This window comes from Bactrocera tryoni, chromosome 2 (genome assembly GCF_016617805.1).
Source record: "Bactrocera tryoni isolate S06 chromosome 2, CSIRO_BtryS06_freeze2, whole genome shotgun sequence".
Classification (NCBI taxonomy): domain Eukaryota; kingdom Metazoa; phylum Arthropoda; class Insecta; order Diptera; family Tephritidae; genus Bactrocera; species Bactrocera tryoni.
In genome coordinates this window covers 5,407,791-5,434,735 of record NC_052500.1, presented here as the reverse complement: position 1 = coordinate 5,434,735, position 26,945 = coordinate 5,407,791, and the positions used below count along the sequence as shown (strand labels likewise).

The 26,945-nt window shown below is 35.7% G+C and overlaps 1 long non-coding RNA gene across 1 annotated transcript in view; it reads right to left on the bottom strand.

Moving 5' to 3' along the window:
• The window catches only part of LOC120769627, a 61,337-nt gene that overhangs the window by 20,676 nt on the left and 13,716 nt on the right, over positions 1-26,945 (bottom strand). The window contains exon 2 of the long non-coding RNA XR_005704867.1: positions 2,710-2,738. This is a non-coding gene — a long non-coding RNA (uncharacterized LOC120769627). The remainder of the gene's footprint in view (positions 1-2,709; positions 2,739-26,945) is intronic.

Sequence of the window (26,945 nt, the reverse complement as noted above, 5' to 3'; positions counted from 1 at the left end):
TGAAGTCAGTCGGTAAGATTTCTCGAGAACTACTCAACCGATCTTCACGAAATTTTACATAGGTCTTTGAGATATAATTCTTAAAGACTTGGGCCAAGTATTTTTTCTGGAAATTTCTACTGAAATTTTCATTATTTGTAAAAATGTTTGCGAAAAATCCAATTTTCAAATTTTTTCCTTCGTCCAAGTTCTAAGTTAAGGTTTCAACTAAAACACATATTTTTTCATTTTAGATGATCCTGTAAGGAGTTATTCTGCCAACGCGGGTGCATCTTTTTTCCGAGGGGTCACAGGAAATGGCGCCGCAAGGGCCGAAATTTTACAAAAATTTCAGAATTTTTTGGTTAATAGTGTATGCTTGTAACAATATAAAATTTGAATAAAACATATAATTTTTTTAATTAGAAAAAACATGTTGAAAAACGCTGCTTTTTTACCCGAGGAAACCCATGTAAGCCTTTATTAAACTTTTACTAGGTTTGTGCTAATAATTATTTTTACTGGCAGTGGAATCGAAACTATATTTTAACCCCATCGTCACCTTGAAGGATTCTTAGCGAATTACCAGATTTGAATTTATGGAATTTAATTCGATTTTTTACTATTAAAAGCGTATCCAAGCATTATGGTAACGCGCTTAAAGTGTACTAAATGAATATAATACAAATAAATGGTATTGATCGAAGGCATCCGATATTTGTCACTACTTTCGATTTTTTACACCGTTCTGAAGGGTATATTTTTCATCTTCTTTTTTTGGAAAGCCGCCATTTTGTCAAATATAAAATTTTTGACTATTTCTTCGATTCTTAACGATACTCATCTATATTAATAACAATTTTCTTTTCTTTTCAGATATTTTTAATTTCAAAAATGTTCTAGACAACCTTTTTCATGGGTCCTCTTGGTGACCAGCCACGGGAACAAGCGTATTCAAATTTTCAATATGAATCACCGATAACCAGAGTACATTAAATTTTGTAAATGTACATTTTTTTAATATTTTATAAATAAACTATTCAGAAAACCATCTTCGAATTATAAAAGAAACGCCTTTCTGACTTGCAAGTTGTTATAGCCCCAAACAGAATCCATTTGCTATTTGAGTAAGGTATTTTTCTGTTAAATAATACATTTATTAGGACTTTCTGATAAAAAAAAAATATTTATTTTTTTTTAATTATCACAGATTTTACAGTCTTTCCTTTATATCCAACCATAGTTTCTTTTATTTCAACTTCATACTAAATTAACCACTGCCTCAATAAATATTTAATGGCAGTATTATTTTCTGTACTGAGCTGCCACATATGTACATATAAGAGAATATTTTAATTTATTCTCTTTTTTATTGTTTAACCACTCATTTTTAATTTCTTATTCAAATATAATTGGCAAGTTCAAGTGGCAGCAGCAGCAATTGCTGGAAACTAGTTGCCGGAAATGCAATCTGACGCTTGTGGGTGGTGATACAGATGCATATATTTACATACATATTTATAAATATATACTTTTTTATCTCTCTTAAGCTTCTTCTGCAGCATATTTCTACAAAAACATTCGTATGCATGTCACTGCACTGCATTGCTTCCCTTGAATGCGCTTCCGTCTTCGCCGTTCGTCTCATTATTCAGCAGCGTTCTCATTCACATATATTTGCATCTTATCTGGCGAGCACATTTTATATACTTTACTTTTACTTTGGTTTTTGTATTTTTTTTGTTGTTGTTTGTTTTTATTTGTATAAATGTGAGCAAAAGGTGCGCCTATAGGCAGCTTGTGCTTTTATGCTGACTTATTTATTCATTATTTATTTAACAAAAAGAAAAATTATCATCACTTTGCTGTGTACTCTTCATATCTGACTACCTTAGCCAGCTCTGCGCAAAATGCTGCCCCCTCGTCCACACTTTTGTGTATGAATAAACGATTGGCTCTGCCAAGCGTCGCACCACCGCTCGTAGCATTCCAGTTGTGTGTGATGTGTGTGTATGTAGTGGCTTTCGCCTGCCTTCATGTTTTTGCAACTGGCAATCTGTCTATCTGCTTGGCTGCCATTATCTTGCCACTACTGATGTCGTCTGCCTTTTGCATTGTTCAATAATTTATTTTGCATCGTTGCATCGTTTGGCATCTTAATTATCTGCATTTATGGCTGTATGCTCTGTTTGTGTGTGTGGATGTGCAAATGGCAAATGGAAAGATTGCCATTAAGTGATGTTATTTATTTGTGTTATGTGAGAGACATTAGGGCATTGGTGTCTATACACAAATATTGTGAGAAAATGACTGACTTCGCAACATTTTGAAGTATTTCCAGAATTTTTCCCAATTAGCATTTTATATTTTTGTTGTTCTTCAATGTACCCAAATTTATATATGGAAGTTACCAAATGTTCTGTTGCTTGAAAATTTATTTTGAAGTAAACCCCACGGTTTTCAATATTATTTTAAAAAAATATATAGCAAGGTTCGAGCTTAACACTCTACACTCAGTTTTGTATACAAAAATTACTACGATTCCTCTAATTTTTGGTCAATTTACCACCAACTTCAACTATTTTAATGAAAACAGCTTGCGAGGTAAGCCCCACAAACACCAAACCTTTCTAAAACAATACTCAATACACTTCATTAGCACTAAAAACTGATCTTTTATAGATCATAGCCTTAAAAAAAATTTACAATATAAAAAATATTTAAACATACCTCATTAAGGTCCTCCGGCTTTTGTTTTGCTGCAAATAAAAATAAAGCAGATTCAATTATAATACAATTCAAGTAAATGATATATTATATATACATATACTATTATTCAATAACTGAATGCTATGAATAATAAATTTTTGGCTCCGAAGTATATCAATATTTTTTAAAAATATAGACCTCTACTATTTTTTGCTTATAAGAAACTACTTTGATCCCATTCAAAAAGTAAAAAGCTATATACTTCACTTCCATAAGCACAAAGTTTCATCCTCCTCTCACAAAACCGTATTGTTTTAGTTAATAATATTATAATAATTTTCAACAAATAATCCCAGAACTCAAGAGTAAGTTGTGAGGCATATGTGTCAGACTTACATTGGGTCCGTTCAAAAATTCACATCTGGGCTTAAAGTCGGCTTACTTTGATTGCCTTTGTATCTTTACCATTAAAATTTGCACCGGCCATTTAACAGAGTTCGGAAATAGTCGAAATCGTACGTCAATTAGATAGATACGCGAGGGATTCGCCGCGAGCTTAGGTCTATTGTGCCCTCCTCCTAAATCAGAAAAACTCATCTGGCCCCAGCATATTGATAAAGGCCAGTACATGAACTGCTGGGTGCTAGCGAAGATCCCTATCTGGAAACATGAAACCAAGGGCTTTCATCCTGCATCTCCAGACTGCTATGAACTCAATTAGTAGATGTTCTGGTGTTTCAGGCTGCCTGTCATACAAGCGACAATTTACGTAAGAAACTACCCCCTTGTTGTATACGAAAGTGTTTCTTCAGCTTACAGTGGCCAATATAGAATGCGACAAGTAGTCTGAATTAACCCCTTAGATGGTTGATTACATATTTATACCTGCTGAGCTGGTAATCTCCTATTAGCACCTTGGCATGGTGCATGCCTTGGAATTGTTGCCAATACCTCTCTATGCCTACTCCTACTTCCTTGCGGAGCAGCTCTTTTATAGTATGGGGACCCACCGCGATGATGGGTTCAGCGAAGCGAACGAGCTTATCGGCTAGATCGTTTCCGGCTATACCTTTGCGATCGGGTAGCCAGATGAGGTACACTTAGTTACGTTCCGGTTTATCTCTATTTACTGACTTATGACAAAGACTTCTGCCTAAAAATGATCGAAATTTTTCCCATGGAGAGTTTGGTGCGTGCTCCTGCGATTCCCACATCTATTCCCTCTGTTGTTTTCGAGCTGTCAGTTTACCACTTGGTTGTACCATCACTAAGCAGTAGCTCGAGAGTGAAATCATCCAATTCAGCCTTGCTGCTTAACCTTAAAAATCTTGGTGAAGTTATAGTGCCAGTTGAATAAACGAGTTGAGGTCCGAGTGTCCATCTGTCGGTCCATCTGTTCTTGCAAGCGATAACTTGAGTAAAAATTTATAATTTGATGAAACATAGTACACGAGCACCTAAGAGGGATTTTAAATTTTTCTTACGAAGTGGATGTGGTCACGCCCTTAAATAGCTTTAATTTAGATATCTCCCAAACCATTTAAGCCAAATTAAAATTTCTCAAAACAAATGCGTTTTTTATCCATAAATAAATGCGTCAGAAATGTTTCTCCTCTATTGTCCTGCTTTTGCCAGACTATGGTTGGAACATCTCGGTTAGCCTTCCCATCAGCAAACCAGAAGACATAGCCGAAACCGTCATTAACTGTCTCAATACATTTGGGGGAGGCTCAAAGCGCTTCGCCGATTTGTAATGGTCTTACCAGCCAGTATTTAGGAGCTTTTTAAGTACCACAACGGCTCGGCGCTCTAAACTGTTTAAGCGGGATCCCTGTTAGGATCGAGATCTTAACCTAACCTAATGTTAAACTGTCAGATATATTATTAAAATTCGGGAAGCATTAACCCGATTTTGATATTCGGCTACACCCGAACTTGGTTCTTCCTTATTTTTATTCTTCTTCTTCTTTACTGGTGTAGAATCGCTACGCTGTTATAGCCGGCTTAAGTTCTTCCTTATTTGTTTTTATTACCAGTCTTATGTATTAAAATATATTAGTCCGTCTTATTGCCATGACTTGATTCCGATGACTTTTCACCTAAAGCATCCCTTTATTTAAATCTGATTAAAATGTTTATGATCACATATTTAAATCTATAATTTCTTTAATGTTTGCAGAGACTTCTTCAGTTCATTTAATTTTTGTTTTTTGCATAATCAAATAAGCAGAATTTATTTGAAGGAAACACCTGCTTAATCGCCTTAAAATATGCTAAGCGCTCGCATGTATGTGTGTAAAAATGTGTGTCAGCATCTTTTCATTGTTATTATACATAAAGTATGAGTATGTGTGCGTGCGTGTGTGTGCGTAGACACTTCAAATCAACGCCCACGGCGATTCACAAGCGACTAAAACGAATCGCATAAAAATAATGAACAGCAAAATTATGGCAAATATGAACTAAATAAAAAACCAGACAACAACAAAAGAACAACAAAATTTCACAAAACAATAAAAATGCACTTTTACTCGTTTGGCATTATTATTTTTAATTTATTTATTCTTTCTTTTTTGCTTGCCACCAAATGCCGCAAAATGCACAACAATCGTAAAAGCTCGAGTGTTGAAGTTGTAAAGTTGTGTTAGGTTATGGTCGGCTGCGCCGGCACCCAAACACACGGCACACCGGCGGACGGATAGACACAGAAGCACAAATGCTGACACACACATACATAAATACATGCATGCATTTGTTTTTGTAATTATATGCGCATATGCACATTTGCAGTGTTTAGTATATTTTGATAAACATATTTACAAAAGTGTATACATATACATACATATACGTATGTATGTAAAAGCAGGCATGTGAGCCGACCACAACAGCGACGAAAAGTTCAAAAGCCTATGCGCATGCTGGCGGCATGTGAGTCCGTTGAGCTATAAAATCGCAACGCGAACGAACGCGGGGTGGACGAACCCCAGCACAGACAGGCAGACAGACATACCAACGGCATAGACGCATACGTTTGTGCCAATTTGTTTGTGTATTTTGTGCATGCCTGCAGCACACAGCACGTCTCACATATGCCACACACACGCACACATACATATATATTTATATGTATTAACTGTTTGAAATTATTCGCGTTGCTTTTGCCCGTGGCAGCACTTGGCTGTGTGACGCAGAAGCCGACATACCAGACAAGGCAACAACACAACTTGGCTTAGCTTGAGCTGACTAAGGCATTCTTGCGCCAGTCGGCCGACCAGCCGACCTACCAATGTAACAGACCTTCGGCGGCATGAAGGCATGGACTTAGGCCGCGCGTCGCTGACAAAGCCGACTACGGCGCTGAAGCCTGAAATGGTGCCGACAATGTTAACGACAACAACAATTAATACAGCGGTTCACTTTTTGGCTTGGGCACTTCAGCTGAAGTTCTCATTTTAGAAAGCGCTGAGCTGGCATTGCAAGCTGCAACAGTGGGACTGACATTTTGGTTGCGCCAAAGTGTGGGTGTTTAGTACTTTTGCGTATGGCATTCTTATAATAGCCTACACAATAACGGCACGATTTTGTAGTAGAGCAACCAATGCAAGCCAGTCTAGTTTGGTCAACTTCGGGAGGTATTAACCGAGAGTGGCGCGCGAAGCTCTAAATGATTAAATTCAAAAATGGCGCTGTAAATTCTATGGGAAAACCACCCACTGGTGATTCACCTATACTGACACATAAACAAGCACACCACTTTTATTCAATTACTCTCTTTCAAATTGTCTCCAGCTATATGACAACCAAAAAAACAAAGAGTTAGACAAGTGAGTAGCCCGAATGTAAAGAAACTGTTAAAAATTGCAAATGCAAAATTTCTTTATTTTAAAAAATGTTAAAGTGTGTTCGAATCGCTGTTATCTAACACTTGGCGAATCGAAGATAGTCAAAAGAACATTTTCGAAGCTACTTTTCTTCAATATATTTAGGTTCTTCTTTTCTGCTTCTGAAAGCTCAAAACATTTCTTTTTGTAACATTTTCGGCAATCGGTTATTTTTCAGTAGTCTAATAAGACTTTACCTATCACCTACAATTGGAAAAGTTTTTCAGAAAATACTCTAGAATTGTAATAAGCCGTTTTTTATCAGTAGTAAACCTTCCCGGTAATTTCAATTTCATTTTCGAGAAGCTTCATCAAACATTTGAAAACGGAGCTCCACTTCTAAACCATTACATTAAGTAGATTTACACTAGTAGTATTCGAAAAAGCTCCTCCAAATATCTCGCAAGGATTTAAAGTTCAAATATCTAAAAATTTACATCCATTATATCCGGTTTTGAAAGCATATTCTATTCACAATCGAGCAAGCTCCTTTCAATTGACTCGTATACCCATCATATATTGTATAGCTTACCCTGGGTTAACAGGTTTTGATTTATTAATGCAACATCTTTGTTGCTTTTTTTACATTTTCCTTACAGCCTTTATATATAGCCTCCCATTGTGGCTCAGAACAATTGGAATTACTTCACTTTGTTTATGGGTATATTGCCGGTATAGTATAGTTCTCCACTTCTTTATTGCTGCCTTTTGTTATTTTGTTTTACTCGGTTTTTGTTTTAGTCCAGTTTAACCAACAAAACAAATATTTTCAAAACTCTTCTTTCATTGGCTGCTTAGTCAATAAATAAATGGATTGCTGGCAAGGAATGCTTTGCTAAGTTCATGGTTGAATACCGAATTGTTTAAGATATTTCGACGTTTCGTGACATTATGGACTTGCTTTGCTATTCAACCTGGAAAACTACTTGACAACCCTTAACTTCAAATTATTTTCTTAGCTTTGAAGGACGATGATCGATCGAAAATTACTTCAAAGTATTTAATTATTTTATTTAAAATAGAAAGGTGTTCATGGCGTCTTCAGTACGCTCATAGTTGGAAAGATTAGATTGCGAAAAAATGCATATATTTCAGCTGGGAGTTACCATTTTCCTGGAAGATCATAAATGAACTGTACTAAACTCAAATGATATAAAGGTAACCATTTTTAACATTTTTTAACAAGACCCTGACATATGACTCTTGTATCTACTGTATTCATGAGTTGCCCATTTTCACTACATAAGGCATTCCATTTTGACGAAATCTGTTATGCTAAGGCTGAACAAGGAACCGAACAGCATTAATTAAAGAAGTCATGTTGGAGACTCATCATAACTAAAAATATAGCCACAAATGTGTGACAGTAAAGCTAGAAATCCATACTATGTTTTAGACTCTACGGCATTCAGAGTTCTATTCAGCTATCACTTTTTGAGCTGAATAAATTTCTTGGCCTTCACCGCTTAATTCAGCTTTATTTTGCTTTAGCTGAATAAATTCTATGGTATTCAGCTCTTAATTTAATTGAAGTTTTCTTTGGCTGAATAAATTCTTGGACAATCAGCTGTCGTTCTCTTCATTGATTTTATAAGGATGTGTACCTTTTCTTTGCTGTGACCCAATAACATGACGTATGTGGTGGTTTCAATTCTAGTCTTTCGTAATTAGCTATATTTCTTCCAGATCACTTCTCTTCCTAGCACATTGAAGCCCTCAACTCGTCATCAAATACAAACAGAACGAGATATCTCCTCAAAACCGAAGGAACTCATCGCTGCGGGTCAGAACTTTAAAATATATATTTGTATGTCTACCTGTCAAAGCAACAATTGAAGCCGGCATTGAAATGTAAGCCTAAAGTGGTCAAAGGTACAAAATTGTGATAAACGTTTGTCATGGTGGAGCTTAATAAAAGGTTGGTCAGGTTGCAGGTTCGACTGACATATGGAATTGTCAGGCACACAAATGTCAATCATTTTCCGTGAAACAAGAACCGTCTACAAATACACATGTAATCTATACAAATGTTGTATTCGAAAGCGTGGCTCCAGCAGCTTCATGCATTTTTAAATAAGTGCAATGCAGCTTATGTCGCAGCAATTGCAACATATAGGTACATATACTATGTGATTTGTGCAAATACATCGAATATTGTGTCGTTGGCGTAGTACCACCATGATTATTGTACAATCTGAATTTTAAAAATTTCAAGGCGAATGAATAAATTAATAATATTTGGTATAAAATTTATAATACCAATTGGAACAAGGGTCGATTATTAGCATATTGAATTCGTTGTTTTGGAAAGTAAGAAAAGACAGGGTCAGTCATTTTTTACTCCGATTACGTATTGAGTACGTGAGTTTTACCGACGTACAACTTTAGATAAGTTCAGATTTCGATGGTAATTACTATGACTCTTCTACTTGTACGTGATACCAAAAAACTCCTGCGAAAAGATCTACAAATTCTCATGTACCGAAAAAGCGTATTGGGCAATCCGTCCGAATGACTGAAGGTATGAAGACCACAACCTCAAATTAACATAAGCTGAACTGTCGAGATATCTACAAACATTCTACAAATAATAAAATAAAATTTTAATTTTTAATTTTTTGACCCTTTAATCGAAAGCGGGCTGATCTTTTAAGCGTCCTCAAAAGGTTTTAAAATAATACATAGTGCATTTCCATCGTTTGATAATGAAATAGAGAGGCCAATCTGATATGGGAAGGGGTCTCCTCCGAATAGCAATCCTTCTCCCTCCGCGTACTTAGTCCTTGAGTCATTCCGGTATGACAAATTGTAACTAAAAATTTCGATAAAGGCTTGAATTATTATAATTTACTTAATGTCGCAATTAGTGTAACCGCAGCAACATGTGGCATGCGCAAATCAAATTCCACAAATGTAAAATATGCCAACTAATAACACAAGCCAATTAATTTCGCACACAACAAATTGTATGCAAAGTCAGCAGCAGCGGCGTCCACTGAAAAATGTGCCGCAGCCAACTGACAACTCGTTGCAATGCGGTAGCGACTGTTGCTGCGGCGGCTGCTTGCTGCGCTGTTGCAGTGGCGCTGACAAACGAAAGCACGCAATAAAATCATGGCCGCATTCAGTGCCACGGCCAAATGCAGCATGTAGCATGACTGTGCACAAAATAACGTTGCACAAACGGGTTTGCACAGCGTGCCACAGGCGGTGTCACGCAACGTGGAGCGACAGTGTAGGCTCCGCTGTGCACAAAACCAAGCTACAAATGAAACAAAAACAGCAAAACAAATACTCAAATGCAGTCAAACTTGTAATACGACGACAACAAGTGCAACAAGCTGGCAGTAACTTAACCGTGTTGCATGCCGCGGCCGCCATATTAGTGGCTGTCTAGTTGTACGCGCTGTTGCCTTGGCCACCAAATCAGACCGACTGCCACAGCAGCAACCTGTCTTCGCGGGCACCGGACTCGTCAGCCAGCATCGCCTGGCGCACCAGCAGCAACAACACAGTGGAATTTTTGCTACGCTGTTGCAGCGAAAAATCTTGTGTTGCTATGCATTTGCAATATGAATACCCTCCGCTTGCCACTGCAGCGCATTTAGCGGCAATATTAGCCGCTGCAAGTTTTTGTTTGTTTAACTGTGTGTGTGTGTGTGTAATAATGCACTCAAATGCGTGCAGCTGCAACGTGTGGCAGCCAGAGCGATTGCTTTTGAGCAGGAAATTCGTGTTTATTATGTTGTTGTAGTTTGGTTTTTGCTTTTGTTTTTGTTTTTGTCTCCTGCGTTATTAACTTTGTTGTCTTGGTTTGCATTTCTCTTCTTGTTATTGTTGTGTTACTTTAGCCGCTGGCGACCGCAAAAATTGCACCACGTTGCACCGTTATTGCTAAGTGGCGGCTAACAGCCAGCGCTCGTAGTGCTTTCAACCAGTTCTTCGTCAGTTTCTCAATTTCCAACATGCAACTGTGTCCGATAACGATGCGGTTGTTGTTTTTGGCACGATGTTTTTTATATTGTTGTTTATTCCCATAAATGTGGTTTTCCGACAGATTCGTGTCGACAAGTGGCAAGTTTTGTGATCTTTTCCTTTCCATTTCTTGCCGCAAGTGTGAGAATTGCTCTTTCCCATAAACAAAATTTAATTCAATTGGGAATCGCTGAAACGGGACATCTTTCTGTCGAAGATTTCAATTAGCTATAGATTAGTTTTCGGCTGAGGAATGCCGAAGGGTAAAAAAGTATAGTGTGCATGGAAGATGATAAAAGTAGTATAAACATGGGGCTGAGGAGATTTTCTAAGTTGGAAGTGTAGGTCAGTGATTACACTCTAATTGAAAAACTAATCGTTTGCTTATTTATAAAAAAGGTCCAAGCCATAACAGATCCCGTGGCAGCGAAAATCATGAATCGTGAGTATTTTGTTACAAAAAACGAACACTCTTTCTTCCGAAACTCTCTTGCTTGATCCCGATATAGTTTTACATCTTTGAAATGTGCAGCAACGGGCACAAATATAGTTTTCGTTAGACAACCGTATATAAAAATGTACATTATACATATATGGCAACTGGCTACTGATCACAGGTAACTGAGTGAACAAGGATTTTAAATTTCATAGAACCTCATTGTTTTCATTCCTTTTACGAATTCTAGTACTAAGCGGTATTAAGCAATGCTGGCAATTACCTTAAACATTGTTTTTCAGAAACATAAAATCAAGGTTGTTGTCCTTATTTCAAGTATAATCCGGTTAGTAGCCAGAGTCATACAAAATTGTAATATGGAGTGGTGTTTAGTAGGCTAGGAACCATACATCAGTTGCCTTACATAATAGAGGTGTTAGTCCTAGAGATGTTTAGCAATTGAAGAAAAGACAATACTGAGCCAAAATGGCCAGAAAATGATCCCGTAGATCTTATATATATATTGAACTCTTCCAATGATTTGACATTACTTGAGAGTGAAAGCTCTTTGCAGCTGGTAAAATTTCTTTCTCATTATCTCTGAAAACCCGAAAACGCTTTTATTCCGAAATAAAAGTTGGAATCGGAAAATCCGCACACAATCGAAAAATTAAGAGATTTCGGACATCTAAGTGCCCACGACTGATACAACTTTCAATCTTATATCCGCCGAAGTTATAAATCTTTAAACGGATTTCAAATTTTCGCTTTTAAACAGAGGTTGTTGTTTTAGTGGTGACGTAAAATATACACAAGTATATTTTCAGAATGCTAAGTGGTTGATTAGCCTTGATCAGATAAATATCTGTGTCAGTTCTGGTTAATCGGAGCCTAGTGTGATGGGTTGATCATCTAGCTTGATCTTCTTTAATAACACTAATGTTACAATCAGAAAACTCACACTTTTATCGTCAAGTTGAACAGTTTTGATGTTGTACATACTCAAAGCGTGTTGACATACGAGCATTATTTGTGCTGTTTACAGTAACATAAAATATTCATCTCGGCTAGAAAATGGAATTAAATGGCGAAACTTTTCGCGCTATTATTATTTTTTACAACTTTCGACGTGAATTAACTCATATCGATGAATTTGATTCAACTGCCGATGAAGCTCCACCAAGTACCACTGTTTATCGATGATATGGTGAATTCTATCGAGGTTCCAAGACGAATTTCGTGAAGGTCGTCCCAAATCAGCTATTGTTCCGGAAACTTTTCATGCTGTGTGCAAACTGAACCAGCTGTCTTTCAAGAAATCAGGAAAGTCTGCCGACAAAGACGGATCACTCTTCACCTTGACAATGTGAGTTCTCAAAATCGATGAAACAACTGCATTTTTGAGTACTTATAATATCGATTTTATGAGCCCTACCACGTATAGTGCTGATTTGGCACCGAACGACTTCTTCTTATTCACGTAAGTAAAAGATAAACTAAGAACTCAACGTTTTTCGTCATGTGAAGAGACTCTTGATGCGTTCAGAAGGCATATTTTGAAGATACCTTAATCACAGTGGCAAAGATGATTCGACAATTTCTTCAAACGCATGCAAAATTATACAGATCTTAATGGAGAACATTTTGAAAAACAATAAAGTGATTTTCGATTACTAATATTTTGTTTGCTCTCTAATTTCGAAATATAAAATAATGTGATAACGGTATCAAGAAAGTATTTTTGAAATGAAGAACTTGCAAAACACGCGCAACCTTTTCGAGAGTAACCTAGTTTACTATAAACCCAGCCAGAGCCAGATAGGAAGATGTATGGATTTCTCACCGTCTTCTGCTTGAACAAACTTGATCTCCGTCATACACAAAAACACACACAAGCACAAAATGCAACAATTATGATAATGAAACTTAAATCTCCCGTCGTGTGTCGTCGCGCAGATTTATTACATACCATCGGGTACATTGTGTACCGAAAAAGTGTATACGAAGAAAAAATTAATAAATCTCCATTATTTGATATTGAGCCGCCGCCAACACAGTCAACAACACCGAAAAAAGCGGCTATTCATCGCCATTGCACACACAATCTGCATATTGCGATCGGTTCATGCTCATTGCAATCTCGCCTTTCGACGAAGACGACGACGATGCGCACTTTCATTGGCCCGCTGTACGAGAAATTTCGCACAAAAGGTAGTCAGTCATGCGCCTCCACAGCACAGCTGCCCCGCCGTTTGTCTTGTAAGTCGTTTTTGCTTCGTTTATAACTGAATGTTACCAAGTCGCCGTGAATTTTATTTGTGAATTAAATGCGCACGGCAACAGCACACGTTTGCATAACTGCAAATTTAAGTACAGTTATAAAGATTAAAATGCGCCGAGCGAAAAACAAGAAAAAAAAAAACGAAGAATATATAAAATGAATGAATATAAAAAATGTTTCGAACCAGAATAAGCTGCCAGGCGAATGCAACTTGCTTTCCTGGACACCGCTGCTGCTGCTGGCGACATTGCGTTGCATGAATTTCGTAAGGGAGAAATTGATATAATGCAAAACTAGCAACAAAACGAAATTAACGCAAGTAAAAAATTGAAGAAATACGCGTGGGTATGAGAAGTCAAAAAAGCAAAAAAAAAAATCGTTAAAAAATGCGCTTGGTCAACCAAAACCCCAGAAGGGAGCGGTGCATCAAGCGACGCACGAAAAGAATGCAGTGAGGCAAGCAAGAACAGGAAGCGGCAAAAAGTGTTCCGTTGCGTCGATCGTAAACGCCGTTGTAATACGGTGCAGTGCAGCGCGCGACGCCACCACCAACAACGTTGAGGCCAAGCGGGCTCGCCTTCGAAATTCGCAGCCGAATGAATGACTCTGCCTGGTTCCTTGAGCTTGACGCATTGTTAGCAGAAGTTTCTCAATTTTTTTTTATTTTTACTTGCAATTTAATTCTTGCTGGTAATTACGCCTTTCTTTTCTCTCGGCGCTGACTTGCACTCAAGTTGCGCGCGCATTTTCACTTTTCGTTTAATGCGAAATTATTTGTATGCGTACAACACACATGCTGAACCCTTTTATATAATATGTATATGTGTGTATGCACATATTTACATTTTCGTTGTTTACTTTGTTGTGTTTTATGCAAGTCATTCAGGTAAGAACTTTGACTTGGCATTTTAATCGATTTTCGCCATTCGTTTAAACATTTATAACTTCGGCAAATATTTGATTGACAGTTGTGTCAGCAGTGGACACAAGATGTCAAAACGACGGCAGTGATTAACACGTCACAAATGCAATTCTCAAATCACATTGGTATGATTGTTATTAAATTAATTACATGCGATTGCCATATGGATGGAGGGTGGAGCCATATGTAAAAGTTCATGCAAGTGAGGAAAGTTCTCTAATCGCCATTCACTTGTGAATGGCCAAAAACGATTCTTTTAGATGTGGCTCAAGCAGCTCACAACTTCCGGCCTTAGGCTAAGTATCCTCTGGGTGGCCAAAGAACATCCGTTTGTAGGCGAGCTAAAATGAGACCATCCCACCCCAGTGTTGTGCGCTGGGTTTAGGACTCGTCACGTAAAATACGCACCCAATGAAAACGACTGCTATAAACTCGACCAAAGCAACTACGAGCATGACAACGTGTGTCATACAGGGTTTGCCCGGAAAGTAAAAGGACTGATTTTCTTCTGCCGCGACTGTACTTCGGAGCATGCGCGCGCCCACTAGATTTGGTAGAGGACGTTCCTAGCTAACGAAAGAACTCAGTTGTTGAGGTCGGTTGTCTCCAAGCACCTGTAAAGTCAGGACAAAACATTTTCGCGCGACGTGTTTTTGTGAGTGGTGCAAGCCGAAAATGTAGCGTTCGTTAGAGCTGAGGTACGCGATTAAATTCTGTGTGAAACTCGGTAAATCTGCGACAGAGACGTTTGATACGATCAAGTAGTTTTACCCAGAAGTTCCTTTAGTAAGAAGTAGTGTTTTTCGGTGGCACCAGACCTTTTTGGAGGGCCGGGAAGAGGTCGCTGATGAATACCGTGCTGAGAGACCTGCGACTTCGACAAACACCGACAATGTGACTCATGTGCGCAAAGTTTTGAACTCAGACCGTCGACTAAGTATTCGTTTAATTGCCCAGATGTTAAATTTATCAAAATCTTTGGTTCATGACATTGTGACGGATCACTTGAACATGCGCAAAGCGTGCGCGAATATGGTCCGCAGCCGCCCTGTGGTCCAAATATGAACACCCCATACTTTTTTTTGTTTTCTTGCCTGAAAATGTCGATGAAAAGGCAAGCATTTTGTGATGACAGAGGGGATCCAGGCAGCATGCACCACGGCTCTCAAGGCTATTCCGGAGACGCCTCCAACACTTGGAAAACGCAATGGCAGCGCTGCATCGACGCAGAAGGAACCTATTTTGAAAGTTTTTAATTTTCAACCTATATAATATTAAGACATTAGGGTGATCTGAAATTTTTCCCATATGAGTAATCTATATATTTATAGTATCTATGGTTTAAGCTTCTCCTTTTCCACATTGTATGTAAGTATATAGTGATTTGCGGGTTGAAATTGGGGAAAGCCGATAACTTTTTTTTCTAAAACTATCAGGATTACCTTAATTGATGTATGATAAATAAAAATTCTCTTTGTAGCAATTGCCATACAACCCTTTAAACGATTTCCTAGCAATTATGGGTGCATTAGTAAATTATAAACGAGCACTTTGCACCTAAAAAGCTAGAAATTAATGAAGGCACCACAAGTCGTTCACTATAAACGATGAGCCATTCACAATAATAAACAATTAATGCGATATTTACATAGAAGAAAAGACACATACACACATTTGAATAAAAAGCGCTATGTGTTTTGTTGTTGCAACGGAAATGTTGCAGCGTGCATTGTCCAAACTTATTGTCATCACCGGAATCAGCCACAACAACAACATTAGCTGTGACGGTTACAGCAGTTAGCCGGCCATAGCCACAATAACTGCAATAACAAACCGCTGTTGGTCGTTTTCAATATGAATGTTGTACTTTTTACACTAACAAAAACAACAACAAATTACATGCGCACTTTTTAATGGCAAAGTGTGTTGGACATGGAATGGACGTTAATTGCAAAGTAACTTTGTGTGTGTATCTATATAAAACTGTATGGGATATATGTAGATGCACTTGTAGCACATGTGATACGCTTACATACACATATGCATACTCGTATATATAGGTGAAAGTACTTGTTTTCATATTTGCACTAAATATAAGCACATGCCTTATGCTCTAGTTTCTACTAAGCATATGTGTGTAAGTATGTAAGTAAGTGCAAATATGTATGTATATGTAAATATTTGCATAAATTTGTTGTTACTCTTGTACAGTGATGACATAATTTAAATTAAACGGATGGCAGCCATTAAAAATAGTTAGCTTCTTGGCACATTGTGGCACAGTCAAGAGCTCAGGATATGCTCAAACACATATATACATCGTAATATAGTACATATGTATGTATTATACATATATCAAAATTCATTAAATCTACATAATTACATACACGAGTATATAAAGTGAAATATTTACAATAAATCTGTTGCAATAACAAATTGAAATGCCATTAAGGTACAAAAAGCACTTAAACTAAAATACAAAAAAAAAAATGTAAAAACAATAATAAAATAAAGTACATTTGAGTAATTAACTTATCATGTAGAGTAATGCGACTTTTAATTATAAACACAAACGCATGTATATGTGGGTCATAAAGGTGAAATTTATAGCTGTAAAATAGCCTTTTACATTAAAAAATAAAATTTTGTTTGTAGGAGAAGCAATAAGTCATTATTCACGTAAATATTACAGAGTTATTTATTTTACAGATTATTGCCTACACACGTGCAAAAGTTCAACGCAAAAAATTCATCAAAGAAATTTTTATTTTTGCTCTAACGGCGATGGCTTAAAATTGATTTAAAACGGAGCACAGCAAAAAAAATAAAGCCAGTTGTTATGGCAAAAACGCATTCCAAATAATTTTAAGAAATTCGGTTGAGTTGACACACCTTAATCTAATAAAAAATCGGGTTCGGTCCAGTTACATAGACCCAACTGTCTTAGGCATGGATGAAATATGGTTATTATTGCGGGTTTTTGCGTTAGACTTTGCATTGGACTTGCTCATAAAAGTTAGCCGAAGCATATATCGTGGATTTTTTTAATCTCTAAACTGTTTCTGAGAATCTTCAAATGTTATAGAGATATTTATCAGATTCCTTTTGAGCTCAAGTAAAGTTAGGAAGAAGTTTCAGTTCTCTCATATATAATATTTGCAACTAACTACACCATAAAATAAAAGAAACAAATGTAATAACGGTGCCAAATCGCACGACCGAGACGGCCAATTGACTGGGCCATTTCGTGAGATAACACGTTCACCAAACTTGGTTTTGAATAAATCGCTTGTGGCATTCGCTGTGTGGACTGTGGCGCCGTCCTGTTGGAACCATATATTGCCCAAGTCCATATCATCTGACTCGTGTCGTTCTTGATGGCTGCCTGATCATTAACGCATATTTTGCTTATTGACGAAGCGAATCAGACAGTAATGAGCCTCATCACTGAAGATTATTTTTGATATTAAAATCCGGATCATTTTCAAGTTGTGGCTCAACCTAATTTACGAACATACGACGATTCTGATGGTCAAGCGGCTTTAGTTCTTGCATCAATTTAATATTGGAAATTCGCCACAACGACGTCAGAGTGATGCCCAACGTTTGAGAACGACGTGTGAGAGACTGATTTGGGTCTTCCTGAATTTATGCGCTAGCGGCAATAATATTTTCGACACTACGGGCACTTCTTCGTCCCACTTGGAACGGAAACATTTTGCACTGTGTCTGTGGAGTCTAATTTTTCCATTAGATGCTCAATTGTCAATCTGATAGGACGATTATGACGACTATAAACCAAACTTAGCGCTTTTAAAGTTGAGGCCATTGACCCCGAATTTCGATAGTAAATTTTAATAGTTTTGACTCGTTGTTTCAATGATGATATAACAAACCTTACTGAAGGGAACTGTTAAAAGAGCGGGGAAAAATGGCGTCGTTTGTTGTCCCTATCGATCTATTTTTGTAGCGTCCGTATTGAACAACTCGTTTTGCACATTGCTAAAAAAATTTTTTCCAAATTATTAAAATTTTGTATAAAAAAAGAAAATCTGTTTACCGCATTACAAATATTTAGAGAGTTTTTTGATGAAAGTTCATTTAAAAAAGAGTGCCACCCGAATATGTATTATTATCTTTCCCAAATATCTCATATACTGCACATATTAGGATCACCTTAATACGAAAAATATTTTTCTTCATGCATTTTAAAACGAACTACATGTGAGGATCACCCTAATATTATAGATGGAATAATTTTGAAATACATGTGATGATCACTCTAATATTATAGATGGAATAATTTTTAAATAAGATATTGAGTGGACTTAATTACATGCCATATATTGTAATTGCATAAAGTGGGCTAAATGTCTACTGCAAATCGATCAAAAAGCTTATCTGCTAATAAAATAAGAATATGATCATTATCCTTGTAAAACTTTAATCTTAGGCTTCACTCAGTTTAAGGACCGCTTTCTCAATGTGTGTTTAACAGCCAACTTTCAGTTAAGTGCTGATTAAAAACAGATTCTTTTCCGAAAGAAGGAATTTTGGTTAAGTTAATCTTAACTTAACTGACAGATGGCTGCTAACCATGCAATGAGGAAACGCCGTTATGTAAGTGCATTGAAAATATTATTTTATATATCCAGCAGCTTTATTATCTTTTCAGAATGAAATCATGACTTTACGCGTATTAGATATACTTTTTCATATATATGTACATATGCATATATGTATATATCCATATAGATGAAACTAACTAACATCCTTATAGATGAGTAGATGAGCTAAGGAAAGCGTTGTCATTGTTTCACGTTCATCTTTTATTTGTTTAATAATTTTTGCATTCGCACAGGGCTCGTGCTTCATTGCTGTGTGCGTTTTATATTTGTCATCGACCGCAGTCTATTTTTTGCCTGCACTTCCTATTATTAATGCTGTCATTACAAAATTTACGTATAGTATATTTGAGTTGTTGCTGTGGTTGTTGTTGTGTTTGAACGCAGCAGACAATGAATTGAAAAAGGCAGACAAATAGACAACTAACGGATGCATTTCATTTCATTCATTTGTGCGCCATTCAACCAACCAGACAGACAGACGGGCAGGCAGGCAGCCAAAGCCACAGTTGGGCTCACACACTCACACATAATTACACACACATACACAGATATTAAATGATATGGTGAAGCACACATTTGCTTGCAGTCAGTGTGTCAACCGTCAGCCGAGCTGTCAGTTAGCCAGTTAGTCGATTAGACTGACATTTATCAAGTGTGACTGTGTCAAGGGATGTCAATACAGTTCAGCGCATCCTACGTACACATACTAATAGAGAGCACAAAAAAGTCTTTTGTATGCAGTTTTTTCTATATTTTGCAATATTTCCATGTATGTATGTATGTATGTGTTCTGGCGAAAATTGTGTCGCCACACATATTTGCATAGAATTCAGTAATAAAATGGCAATTTAACATTTTTCCACACTCGTTCCAACAACCTCAACCCACATCACCCGCCGTTTAGCATTTCCTCTTACTCATCTCATTCGTTCGACACATTTCAAATCACCCATTTTTAATGAGCGCTGCGTTTTTAAAGCAAAAACTAAAAACGCCGAGATGATGTCATCGCCATCATTCTCATCACTGTCAATCAGTCAGTGCTGTCAGCGTTTCGCCTCACTGTATGCACCCACCTATTTAGTGAGCTTGTCCATTTTATTTCGCAAGGGTGTAGGTTTGAGTACTGCAAGTGTGCGCATAATTAATTTCACGGAATCAATAGCAGAACACATTTGAATGGCTACATACAGTTTGAAAAAAATACCTATAAGTCGTAGAGAAAATTACAAATATAAGTCTGTTCTAAAAATGATCTCGTAGTTTCAGAATCCGTCTGATAACTTCAATTTTTTTTGAAGTCCGAAGACGCCCACCGAATGTGAAAACTATATACACTTTGTTCGTTAGTGACCTCGGCTAATGGTTTCCTTTATTTTTTTTTAAATTAACATCTTGACATTTTTAGAGCGATTTATTCAGACCAAAGTAGAAAAAAATAATTCAGATCAAAGTAAAAAAAAAATATTGGTGCTTATATACAGTCATATGTTCAAAAAATATCAAAAATTCACCTATAAGCTCTGAAGAACCGAATATCTCTGTTGACCATCAAATATTGGCTCGGCTAAAACTTCTTCAAATAGTCGAATTTCGTAAACCATAAGCCGGGTTCGTTTCAGAATTTCAAAGCTTTTGATGCAATGAGCTTTTTTCGACAAACTGAGCTTTCAGTTTAGGATCCGTTCCAGCAAATAATTGCATATCCATATTGGCTTTCATAGTTTCAAAGTTTTTGATGCAATAAGCTTTTTTTGACAAACTGAGCTTTCTGTTTAGCTTGGTTTGTTTACTGGAAAGAAACAAATAATTGAAAGAATTTACTGTAGACGTCACATTTACACTTCATTGTAAAAGTTCTTAGCGGTGAAAGCTCAGTCTATTTAAAAAAGCTCAGAACTGTGAAAATTCAGTTAGTCTAAAAAAGCTCAAGTAATCTAAAAAAGCTGTGTTAGTCTAAAAAGGCTCAGTCAATCTAAACTTTCACTCCGGTGAAAGCTCAATAATACAGATAATAAAACCGCCATGTTACACATAAAATATTTGAAAGTTGTAGGTAAAAAAATTACTGAAAAAAGATCATTCTACTTACTTCTCCAACAGTTATTTATAAAGCTTCAAATTATGTGTAAATCAAATATGTCAACTAACTAACAGTTAGCTTTGTTTGCTTGATACGATAATAGCTTTATGTCCACTTATAATTTATGGCACTAACATTCCTTGTCATCAATTTTCCCACACTCACAACTTAATTACAAATTGATTGATTGTCTATACAATTTTTACATTTTTGTAATTATTTCATTTGCTAGACAATTTTATTTTCTTTTGCTTTGCTTTTATTTTGTGTGACATTGACAAGTTTTACGATTTCCACGCTTTCCGAATTTTTCACGCTTCCATTGAAGATAACCGATTTCAATCAAATTCAATTATACACTACTACTTCATACACTCGTTCGCCGCACTCGCTCACTCACTTACACATGTGTGCATGTATGTGTGATGAATAATTTTCGCGACTCTCTTCGATGCAATTCTCCATTAAATTTTGCATGACTCAGACAAATGTAATGCGCCACAAAATGTTTGAGAACGCCAAATGCAATGAATGGTGTGATGAGGCCAAGAGGAAGTACGCTCGAGCGATATTAAGAGCATATTGAGGAAAATTGCGGAACAAAGAAATGAGCGAAAAGTCTGCGGGCTAACGGTGCAGAGGAGTGCAGCAGGAGGCGATATTGCAAAAAAGTTCTGATATAAAGGGACGAGGGGAGGAGATATAGAGGAGGAGAGGTGTTAAAGGGGAAGAGCGGTATTATAGTTGAGGAAACGCGCACGAAGCGCAGCAAAGTCAGAAATTTTATGATCTAAAACGTTCACGCTTGACTAGCCAGTAGTTAGAAAAGCATGAGAAAGGCGAGAAAAGGTCTATAAGCAGAAGAGAACTGCATTCACTGCATGTATAAGTAAAAAATTTAAATGCCATAGCTGTTCTTGTGCTTGAACTTGACAACTCTCGAGTCAGCGTCAACTATTCCTTGCCGCCACGTCGCCTTTGCTGCATTTTTCTACATACTAATTGTCTGTCTTTACATTATACTCTGCACTCACCAGTCTTCGTATCCCACTTTCATACATTTCATTGCCGGCAAGCACTTGTCTGCCTCTACTGACTGCGCTAGATTTGCTCAACACGCCATTTTCTCCACACACACGCGCGCAGACATGGCGCCGATCGTACAACGAAGCCGCGATCGGCCAGCGTATATACATATGTGTGTGTTTGTTAGCGCATAGGAAATAGCAAAATGTGGACTTGTGAGCAGCGAAAGGCGAATTTGAAAAGCGACCACAGCGAGATATGCTTTTGCGTCTGCCATGCTTTGGTGGCTGGGCAACAATTTATGACATAGCAACAGCAGCACCACTTTAGAGGCATGTACATACAGATGTTGCCATGGAACGAAGGCACTGCAAAACCGGCTAATAGCTTTCTACGTGTCTGTAAGCGGGGATATAAGTGAGTATTTGAAGAAATTGCTGATCTGGCTGTGAATTTCAAAAATATGTACACATATATACATATATGTGTTTATACACGCCGGTATGTATGTAGATATATATGTGTGTTTTGTTCAACTTTTATGACTATATAAGAAGTGGCAGCATCTAAGTCGCTAGACTCTTTCTTTGTTACCCATTCTAAGCCATGGATTTATAGCTTAATGCTCATATACAAACATACAAACATTTATACATATATTGATGCCTACAAATGTGAGGCTTTACTGTCCGCTAGCAACACGCCAGCAAGCCAGCAGCGTCTGTGAAATGGTGAAAGCCGTTAAAATTTCAAATTTCGCTAATGTGGAACGCTGCCACAAGGAATAAGCAAATTGGCAGCAAGCAGCGCCATATATATTTTCATATACTAATCATGTAGTTGTGTATATGTAAAACCGCTTTTAGAAGTTAGAATATTACCGCTTTTAGATTAGCAGCGTGAACCGTTAAAAACATTATATTTCGTGTGCTAAATAAGATTTATGCTCAAAAATGAAGTAAAATTTATATACATATATTCACATAATTAACAGTTAAGCTTCCAAAATAAGTTGCAGTAAATACAAAAAATTTATGTTTAGGAAACTCTATTAAATTATTTATGATCGCAACCTACTTTCTTAACGTCCATTACTTCAGTCGCTTCCTTGACGCTTTTAGATATTCTTTTTTTCCGAGCGGTTTATTGTTATTGTAATAGTTGTACACTTAAATTTATAGCGCCTTCCAGTCAATTGGTTTTGCTACTGAGCGCAGACGGAAATGTCGGAATTAAAAGGAGCAAATATTTACAACAACAGGGGCGAAATATTTTTGAATGAAAAAGGTTACTTTCATTGCTAAATCGATTGAAAACAGTAATTCAAAAATTGCAAAACAGAATTTTTCTCTACGATTTCATACCATTTTTCCTATTTCTTTCAAAAATAATTTTCTAATTTTTTTTTCATCATTATTTCAAAATTCAAAACCTACTAACTTCTTAACGGTATTCATTTTGGTTTTCCAAATATTTTTTTTTTTATTGAATCATAGAGAAAACTATTTTTTTCACTATTCGAAAACAATTTTTGAAAGCTTAAAATAATGAAATAAAATTGTTTCGAAAGGTAAAATATAATTTTTATCAGACTGTATTTAAAATTTGTTATTTTCTAATTTTTTTTTTCAAAATTTTTTTATTTAAAATTTTTTTGATATGTAAAATAAATTTTTCTTCAGACTGTATACAGGATTTGTTATTTTTAATTTTTTTTTTAATTTTTTTATTCAAAACTTTTTTAAAATATGAAATTAAATTTTTCTTCCGACTGTATACAAGATTTGTTATTTTTTTCTCTATTTTCTGATTAAACATTTTTTATTCAAAATTTTATGTTCAAAAATCTTTTTCAAAACCTTTGTTCAAAAATCTTAATATAAAATATTTCTTGACGATTCTCAACTATTTTATTGGAGACATGGTTTTTTGAACACCTAACATAAAATTTATTTTTTAATGACTTGAACTCAACTTTTGTATGTTTCAATTTAGTAACAAATTTCTAAATGTCCCAAAAAGATAATTATTATAAATTTTCCGAAATATTTTATTTTATTCTTATTTTTTGCATTTTTTCTCTAATTTTCACATTTTGTTTTAAGAATTTGAAAACTATAAAACAAAATATTTTTCAAGGATAGGTACAGAATTTTATTTTTCACATATTATTTTTTTCATAGAGCATAAAGAAATTTTTTTTTAATTTTGTAAGATTCATATGTTTTAGCCTTTCAATGGTAGTTATTTAAAAAAAATATTTATTAATTGACGGTTGTATTTATTATAAATGTATTTTTTGTCTTTATAATTTTTTTTATTCAAACAAGATCCCATTGGAACTGAGTAGGGGATATATTACATATTTCCAGCTATATCTACATATATCTTTAACGCCTCTAAGGATTTTCGAATAGAACACGTCTCCAACCAAACTATTTCTTTTCACAGTGAAAGCAAGATAATATTGCACTAATTGTACAGCTCACACACACACACAAATACGAAATTGGTAATTTGATGCCGAAAGCGCATTGTGGAATACTAGAGAAACCATGGCAACGTCATCGATGGCATTAACTAGCAACCAGTTTACGTTATGGTTCCGATGCATGTGTTTAGATAACTGGCTGTATATACATATATATAAATACATATATATGCATGTGTGCACTGAAACTGTGTGTGAACGTCAGATTTTCTCTGGATTTAGCAGAATTGGCAACAAGCGCTAGTCCATTGTTAGCCGCAGCATCGCATTTAAACCCCATAGGCACAAATACATATGTACGTATTTGTATATGTACGGCTTAGCGAGCATATAATGGATTTCCATGTATTGCTTCTTGCTGGAAATTTCTAACGATTCTAACAATCTACAAGTAGTTCGTTCATAAAGTTGCATGGTAAACTCGAAAGGTAATGCAGTGACTGTACAATAATGCTAGCCGGCAGCATTAGTATTGGGTGATATCATAGAAGATGCTGCTGGTGGCTATACTCGTATTGCTGGGAAGTTATATTCTGTTAATCTCGAAAATTAATTTTTAATCTACTTTCAAGCTGCGTAACTAGCTTCTAATTGGTGAATATATTATATAAAGCAAGAGAAATATATAAATTCTTTCCTAGAGAAAAATATAGGACTTCATTTTAAAAAAACTACAGCTTTCTGTTTCCATACGCCATAATTTGTACTTTTGGTGTACATTTTTATAGCTTGCATAACCTCTTCTTCTTCTCTAAGCCACAACCACAAATTTTTAATTATTCACAATTATTACTCATACGCACTGTCAGTCCGTTGTGGTCATATGGTTGTGCGCAGCCTTTTTACCTTAAAATTGCTTTTCCATTAAACGTAAGTTGAATTATACAGAGCTATATTTGTGTTCAGAATTATATATAACACATATACATATATCAACAGAGATTGCCAGAGCGATCACCAGGCGAGTTTATATTGAAAGAAATTACAGAAAATAATTTTCTTGTCTAAATATTTTTTTTATTGAAATAATACGCATAATAATAAATTTAATCAGATTTTGAAATCCCTCGGTCATTACTAGGTTCAACAATACACAAAAATGCTAACCAAGCAAGAACCAATTATATTACCAGTTGAAAATACTTTAGGTTTTTAAGATGAAAAGGAATTATGCATTTGAAAAATGGATTGATCTGAGTTCTGTAGCATAATAGGGGATGCTAGTCTTAGATTTTCAAAAAAATTTAGTTTTTTGGCTTTATGTATGCTTTAGGGTTCAAAGAACATTATATCATCTTTTTGAAAAAAATAGCGAAAAAATTATTTATCTCTTCTAATCGTCGTAATATTTCGATCAGTCAGATCTAGCGCTTTAAATGTGCTTTTCTCGAATAGAATTTTTAAATCTGGCTCTCGCTGGTACTCGAAAGCGTATCGGAAAGAGAGAATTTTGATTTTGGTTTCACAGTAATCTTTACGACTTTTTGTTCTTATTGCACATTTTTTTATAAATAACGTAATTTATGCAAAATTTTCGTGTTAAAAATTGTACATTCTTTTGAATTTTTGAATTCTTTTGAAGTCCGCTATTCTACGAAAAATTTAAAAATATAAAATCATACGCTATCACTAGTAAGTCGTTTGTACATATAAGTAACATACAATTTTTCATTTTGTTTCAGGTAGCAGGAGTTTCTAAAATACACACAAAAGACTAAGAAGTCTCTCAAAAAAGCTGGTTTCGAAGACGCCATGTTGTTTCAAAATGTCAATATAAACATTTTTTTAGTTCCAAATATTTAAGAATTTAAATTTATATTAAAAAAGCCCGAGAGAGTGATATTCGACTACTTTTTCTTTCCTCTCAGAATAAATAATCAAAGTTTGATTTTAATAGAACTGTACATTTACACCAAAAAAAAATAAATAAACATTTTAATACAAATTGCTTTCAAAAGTGTTTAATATATCAATTAAGGAAAAATATTCGGAAGAGAAGATTTGTAAATTCAAAATTTATTTGGATATATACCTAAATATATGTATATACTTTTATCGTTTAATTATCTTTTTGAATATAAATTATTATTTATTTATATTAAATTCTTATTTGAATAAAAAGTATACTATCATATTCCTTCATTATCTTCTAATAAAGTCAAAAATAGCAAGTGCTGCCAAATTTTTGGCATCAATTAAATTTCAGGTTGGTAAATAAGTGCTTACCTACCTCAACATGTCCTTATTGTTTTGTGCATTGTTATGCTGATATTATTTAATTAGTGTTTCGTTCCTTTCCACCATATATTCGAGCATACTTTTAGAAGAATTTCGACGGCGCTTTCACCCCCACAACATCCATACATAGAAATGCAACAGTACTGGTATATAAATGTGGTAGCTGCATTGGTGGAGACTCAGCCTTACTCAAACGCTGCACAAATATGAGTGCAACAACACACAAACCAAACTGCATACATATGCAAGTCAATGCATATATTCAAAGCCTTCATATGTGTGTTCTATATATATGT